Here is a 6,000-nt window from a genome sequence, read left to right as displayed (position 1 = left end):
TCGGGAAGCGCTACAGCATTCACTCGGCAATGGCCATAATATCTTGAATACACTGGTTCTCAACCGATAAAGAGAAAATGAAAGAAAGTGTCCGATTGCCGATGCGTAACAACTTTGGCCCTTGTCAGTACTTGGGCGGGTGAGCGCATGGGAACACAGGGCACTATTTGCACTTTTACTTCCTATTTTTGTTTCTCCTTTGTTTTCGGAGCTACAGCCCGATTCGGTCAGGGAGACGCCACCGTGAAATGAAGGGGACGTGCTGTGTGTCCATCGCCTCGCCTCTCCTTAGCTCTCTCAGTCGTTTCTCGTGCTTGTCGTTTTGATAAAGGCCGATTTGAGAGCGTCAGCTCTCGCGTCAGCTGAGCAAAGTCGAGACAAGTCGAGACACACTAAGGGCTGGTATGCAGCGAGTAAGAGGGCGAAAAAACAATAATTTAAGAGCGCGTGGCAAAAGTACTCATACGCGAAATTAAAAGCCTGCTGCGGTGGCCGGGAATCGAACCCGGATCAACTGCTTGGAAGGCAACTATGCTGACCATTACACCACCACCGCACAAGCGAGCGCAGCGCGTCCGCGCTGTATCGGCTTCCCGCCAGTCGGCAGCGGCCGAAGGTGATCGTACCTGGCAGGCGCATTTCGAGGCAGGCTAGGGGAGCACATCCAGACGCATTCGGACAGCGTATCCGCGCACATTTCGCATCCTTTGGCAAGAGTTGGGCGCCGGCGACGCAAGAGTACGCAGAGGACCGCGTTCTGGCGGCATTTTTAAGCAGTGCAGTGCAGGATTCAGCGTCTGCAGCATCTTTCCCACAGAATGCTACGGCGCTTGACGGCAGTCCCACTTTCCCTTGAGACATCTGCTCGGGAAGCAGCGTCAAGTTACCGCTGGCCCCAGCATTGGTGGTTCAGTGGTAGAATGCTCGCCTGCCACGCGGGCGGCCCGGGTTCGATTCCCGGCCGATGCATCATTTTGCTTTTCCCGCGATGATGCTGCCGCGTGGCTTGAGCGCTTGAGATGCACGATCCACAAGAATGTGTAGCTGGATTTCCCTTGAGAAGGACCGAGAACGCAGCACTCGCGGGTCCCCACTAGGACGCTCGCATCATGTTCTACAGACTAGCGTCGGCCTGGCCTCACAAGTTGCCGGGTCCGGGTGCCTCCGAGGCTCTGAACTTTAACGACAAGGAGTGCTGCCTATCGTTGCAACAGCTGCAGCAGCACCGCAATCAACTGGGCCGGCAGTGCACGTGTAGCAACAGAACACATTATCCAGGAAGTACAGTGTCTCTACGTCTAATATTGGGTACGGCATTTACCCAGTTTGCAGGACAAGCGGTGCACCCGTGCCTCGGTAGCGCAGTAGGCAGCGCGTAGGTCTCATAATCTTAAGGTCGTGAGTTCGATCCTCACCCGGGGCATTTAATTTTCTGTGACTGATGGTGGTGCTGTTGCTAGGGCGCCAACGTATTTCTTGTTTGTTATCCACAACGTTTCAACGCTTCAGCGGGAAAATGTTTACTTCCTGTTATTGCTACTTACAGCTTCCCTTTTCCTCTTCTTCCAGCAGAGCATGAAGCCAAAAGCATTGCTCTGCGACGTTTGAGGTGCGCGCCTTGCCAGTCACTATGTGCAAAGATGCTCGCAAAGAGAGAGGGGCGCCGACGCGGCACTCGACACGAAATGCGACAAGCGACCGTACGAACGGTCGAACGAAACGGCCACATCCGGTGTGGTCTAGTGGCGCCGGCACGGTAGCTCAGCGTGTTCGGTCAGAGGGTTAGCAGCCCTCTGTAATAAAAAAAACTGAGCTAATCGATCAACAACGAACTATACGGCTGTCTTACGACGTCCGCCCCGAGCAGATGCAACGAACAAAAGGAATCAAAACGAGATTTAAAAAAAAAAAAAAAAAAAAAAAAAAAAAAGTGGCTAGGATACCTGGCTTTCACCCAGGAGGCCCGGGTTCGATTCCCGGTACCGGAACGGAATTTTTTCCACACGAATCGTGACAGGTTTGAGCTGTCCGAGCGGCCGTTTCCCGTCCTGCTCGCAATATAGCTACTGTTTCGTGACCGTCAGCAGAATATAGACTAGGGAAGCAGACACACGACGACCATAGAAATGGTGTATGGCTTCATGCCACCTGTTTCCAGCGTAGGGCTGAGCAACTGCATCTGCCGAGGCCCGTTAGCTCAGTTGGTTAGAGCGTCGTGCTAATAACGCGAAGGTCGTGGGTTCGATCCCCCCACGGGCCACTACTCTTTTACTACTACGAAAAGGCAGCGCCGATTTCAGCTGGCGAGTGTGATGACCAGAAGATCATCACCCTGCGTGGAAGTTGACAGAGGATCCGAACCCGACTCGTCGGGAAGCGCTACAGCATTCACTCGGCAATGGCCATAATATCTTGAATACACTGGTTCTCAACCGATAAAGAGAAAATGAAAGAAAGTGTCCGATTGCCGATGCGTAACAACTTTGGCCCTTGTCAGTACTTGGGCGGGTGAGCGCATGGGAACACAGGGCACTATTTGCACTTTTACTTCCTATTTTTGTTTCTCCTTTGTTTTCGGAGCTACAGCCCGATTCGGTCAGGGAGACGCCACCGTGAAATGAAGGGGACGTGCTGTGTGTCCATCGCCTCGCCTCTCCTTAGCTCTCTCAGTCGTTTCTCGTGCTTGTCGTTTTGATAAAGGCCGATTTGAGAGCGTCAGCTCTCGCGTCAGCTGAGCAAAGTCGAGACAAGTCGAGACACACTAAGGGCTGGTATGCAGCGAGTAAGAGGGCGAAAAAACAATAATTTAAGAGCGCGTGGCAAAAGTACTCATACGCGAAATTAAAAGCCTGCTGCGGTGGCCGGGAATCGAACCCGGATCAACTGCTTGGAAGGCAACTATGCTGACCATTACACCACCACCGCACAAGCGAGCGCAGCGCGTCCGCGCTGTATCGGCTTCCCGCCAGTCGGCAGCGGCCGAAGGTGATCGTACCTGGCAGGCGCATTTCGAGGCAGGCTAGGGGAGCACATCCAGACGCATTCGGACAGCGTATCCGCGCACATTTCGCATCCTTTGGCAAGAGTTGGGCGCCGGCGACGCAAGAGTACGCAGAGGACCGCGTTCTGGCGGCATTTTTAAGCAGTGCAGTGCAGGATTCAGCGTCCTGCAGCATCTTTCCCACAGAATGCTACGGCGCTTGACGGCAGTCCCACTTTCCCTTGAGACATCTGCTCGGGAAGCAGCGTCAAGTTACCGCTGGCCCCAGCATTGGTGGTTCAGTGGTAGAATGCTCGCCTGCCACGCGGGCGGCCCGGGTTCGATTCCCGGCCGATGCATCATTTTGCTTTTCCCGCGATGATGCTGCCGCGTGGCTTGAGCGCTTGAGATGCACGATCCACAAGAATGTGTAGCTGGATTTCCCTTGAGAAGGACCGAGAACGCAGCACTCGCGGGTCCCCACTAGGACGCTCGCATCATGTTCTACAGACTAGCGTCGGCCTGGCCTCACAAGTTGCCGGGTCCGGGTGCCTCCGAGGCTCTGAACTTTAACGACAAGGAGTGCTGCCTATCGTTGCAACAGCTGCAGCAGCACCGCAATCAACTGGGCCGGCAGTGCACGTGTAGCAACAGAACACATTATCCAGGAAGTACAGTGTCTCTACGTCTAATATTGGGTACGGCATTTACCCAGTTTGCAGGACAAGCGGTGCACCCGTGCCTCGGTAGCGCAGTAGGCAGCGCGTAAGTCTCATAATCTTAAGGTCGTGAGTTCGATCCTCACCCGGGGCATTTAATTTTCTGTGACTGATGGTGGTGCTGTTGCTAGGGCGCCAACGTATTTCTTGTTTGTTATCCACAACGTTTCAACGCTTCAGCGGGAAAATGTTTACTTCCTGTTATTGCTACTTACAGCTTCCCTTTTCCTCTTCTTCCAGCAGAGCATGAAGCCAAAAGCATTGCTCTGCGACGTTTGAGGTGCGCGCCTTGCCAGTCACTATGTGCAAAGATGCTCGCAAAGAGAGAGGGGCGCCGACGCGGCACTCGACACGAAATGCGACAAGCGACCGTACGAACGGTCGAACGAAACGGCCACATCCGGTGTGGTCTAGTGGCGCCGGCACGGTAGCTCAGCGTGTTCGGTCAGAGGGTTAGCAGCCCTCTGTAATAAAAAAAACTGAGCTAATCGATCAACAACGAACTATACGGCTGTCTTACGACGTCCGCCCCGAGCAGATGCAACGAACAAAAGGAATCAAAACGAGATTTAAAAAAAAAAAAAAAAAAAAAAAAAAAAAAAGTGGCTAGGATACCTGGCTTTCACCCAGGAGGCCCGGGTTCGATTCCCGGTACCGGAACGGAATTTTTTCCACACGAATCGTGACAGGTTTGAGCTGTCCGAGCGGCCGTTTCCCGTCCTGCTCGCAATATAGCTACTGTTTCGTGACCGTCAGCAGAATATAGACTAGGGAAGCAGACACACGACGACCATAGAAATGGTGTATGGCTTCATGCCACCTGTTTCCAGCGTAGGGCTGAGCAACTGCATCTGCCGAGGCCCGTTAGCTCAGTTGGTTAGAGCGTCGTGCTAATAACGCGAAGGTCGTGGGTTCGATCCCCCCACGGGCCACTACTCTTTTACTACTACGAAAAGGCAGCGCCGATTTCAGCTGGCGAGTGTGATGACCAGAAGATCATCACCCTGCGTGGAAGTTGACAGAGGATCCGAACCCGACTCGTCGGGAAGCGCTACAGCATTCACTCGGCAATGGCCATAATATCTTGAATACACTGGTTCTCAACCGATAAAGAGAAAATGAAAGAAAGTGTCCGATTGCCGATGCGTAACAACTTTGGCCCTTGTCAGTACTTGGGCGGGTGAGCGCATGGGAACACAGGGCACTATTTGCACTTTTACTTCCTATTTTTGTTTCTCCTTTGTTTTCGGAGCTACAGCCCGATTCGGTCAGGGAGACGCCACCGTGAAATGAAGGGGACGTGCTGTGTGTCCATCGCCTCGCCTCTCCTTAGCTCTCTCAGTCGTTTCTCGTGCTTGTCGTTTTGATAAAGGCCGATTTGAGAGCGTCAGCTCTCGCGTCAGCTGAGCAAAGTCGAGACAAGTCGAGACACACTAAGGGCTGGTATGCAGCGAGTAAGAGGGCGAAAAAACAATAATTTAAGAGCGCGTGGCAAAAGTACTCATACGCGAAATTAAAAGCCTGCTGCGGTGGCCGGGAATCGAACCCGGATCAACTGCTTGGAAGGCAACTATGCTGACCATTACACCACCACCGCACAAGCGAGCGCAGCGCGTCCGCGCTGTATCGGCTTCCCGCCAGTCGGCAGCGGCCGAAGGTGATCGTACCTGGCAGGCGCATTTCGAGGCAGGCTAGGGGAGCACATCCAGACGCATTCGGACAGCGTATCCGCGCACATTTCGCATCCTTTGGCAAGAGTTGGGCGCCGGCGACGCAAGAGTACGCAGAGGACCGCGTTCTGGCGGCATTTTTAAGCAGTGCAGTGCAGGATTCAGCGTCTGCAGCATCTTTCCCACAGAATGCTACGGCGCTTGACGGCAGTCCCACTTTCCCTTGAGACATCTGCTCGGGAAGCAGCGTCAAGTTACCGCTGGCCCCAGCATTGGTGGTTCAGTGGTAGAATGCTCGCCTGCCACGCGGGCGGCCCGGGTTCGATTCCCGGCCGATGCATCATTTTGCTTTTCCCGCGATGATGCTGCCGCGTGGCTTGAGCGCTTGAGATGCACGATCCACAAGAATGTGTAGCTGGATTTCCCTTGAGAAGGACCGAGAACGCAGCACTCGCGGGTCCCCACTAGGACGCTCGCATCATGTTCTACAGACTAGCGTCGGCCTGGCCTCACAAGTTGCCGGGTCCGGGTGCCTCCGAGGCTCTGAACTTTAACGACAAGGAGTGCTGCCTATCGTTGCAACAGCTGCAGCAGCACCGCAATCAACTGGGCCGGCAGTGCACGTGTAGCA

General features: G+C 54.1%; 10 non-coding genes across 10 annotated transcripts; 7 read left to right on the top strand and 3 right to left on the bottom strand.

The window, feature by feature from the left end:
• Nucleotides 1–484: 484 nt before the first annotated feature.
• On the bottom strand, nucleotides 485–556 carry Trnag-ucc. Its single transcript has one exon. It is a non-coding gene; the product is annotated as a tRNA-Gly (tRNA).
• A 342-nt stretch (nucleotides 557–898) lies between these two features.
• Trnag-gcc lies at nucleotides 899–969 on the top strand. Its single transcript has one exon. It is a non-coding gene; the product is annotated as a tRNA-Gly (tRNA).
• A 381-nt stretch (nucleotides 970–1,350) lies between these two features.
• Trnam-cau lies at nucleotides 1,351–1,423 on the top strand. Its single transcript has one exon. It is a non-coding gene; the product is annotated as a tRNA-Met (tRNA).
• A 763-nt stretch (nucleotides 1,424–2,186) lies between these two features.
• Nucleotides 2,187–2,260, top strand: Trnai-aau. Its single transcript has one exon. It is a non-coding gene; the product is annotated as a tRNA-Ile (tRNA).
• Nucleotides 2,261–2,853: 593 nt separating this feature from the next.
• Trnag-ucc lies at nucleotides 2,854–2,925 on the bottom strand. The gene has a single exon. It is a non-coding gene; the product is annotated as a tRNA-Gly (tRNA).
• A 343-nt stretch (nucleotides 2,926–3,268) lies between these two features.
• Nucleotides 3,269–3,339, top strand: Trnag-gcc. Its single transcript has one exon. It is a non-coding gene; the product is annotated as a tRNA-Gly (tRNA).
• Nucleotides 3,340–3,720: 381 nt separating this feature from the next.
• Trnam-cau lies at nucleotides 3,721–3,793 on the top strand. Its single transcript has one exon. It is a non-coding gene; the product is annotated as a tRNA-Met (tRNA).
• A 764-nt stretch (nucleotides 3,794–4,557) lies between these two features.
• Nucleotides 4,558–4,631, top strand: Trnai-aau. Its single transcript has one exon. It is a non-coding gene; the product is annotated as a tRNA-Ile (tRNA).
• A 593-nt stretch (nucleotides 4,632–5,224) lies between these two features.
• Nucleotides 5,225–5,296, bottom strand: Trnag-ucc. Its single transcript has one exon. It is a non-coding gene; the product is annotated as a tRNA-Gly (tRNA).
• Nucleotides 5,297–5,638: 342 nt separating this feature from the next.
• Nucleotides 5,639–5,709, top strand: Trnag-gcc. Its single transcript has one exon. It is a non-coding gene; the product is annotated as a tRNA-Gly (tRNA).
• Nucleotides 5,710–6,000: the final 291 nt, after the last annotated feature.

The sequence above is a fragment of the Schistocerca americana genome, chromosome 2 (assembly GCF_021461395.2).
Source record: "Schistocerca americana isolate TAMUIC-IGC-003095 chromosome 2, iqSchAmer2.1, whole genome shotgun sequence".
NCBI classification, from domain to species: domain Eukaryota; kingdom Metazoa; phylum Arthropoda; class Insecta; order Orthoptera; family Acrididae; genus Schistocerca; species Schistocerca americana.
Note: the sequence above shows the minus strand (reverse complement) of the source record. Positions and strands in the feature narration are given on the sequence as shown.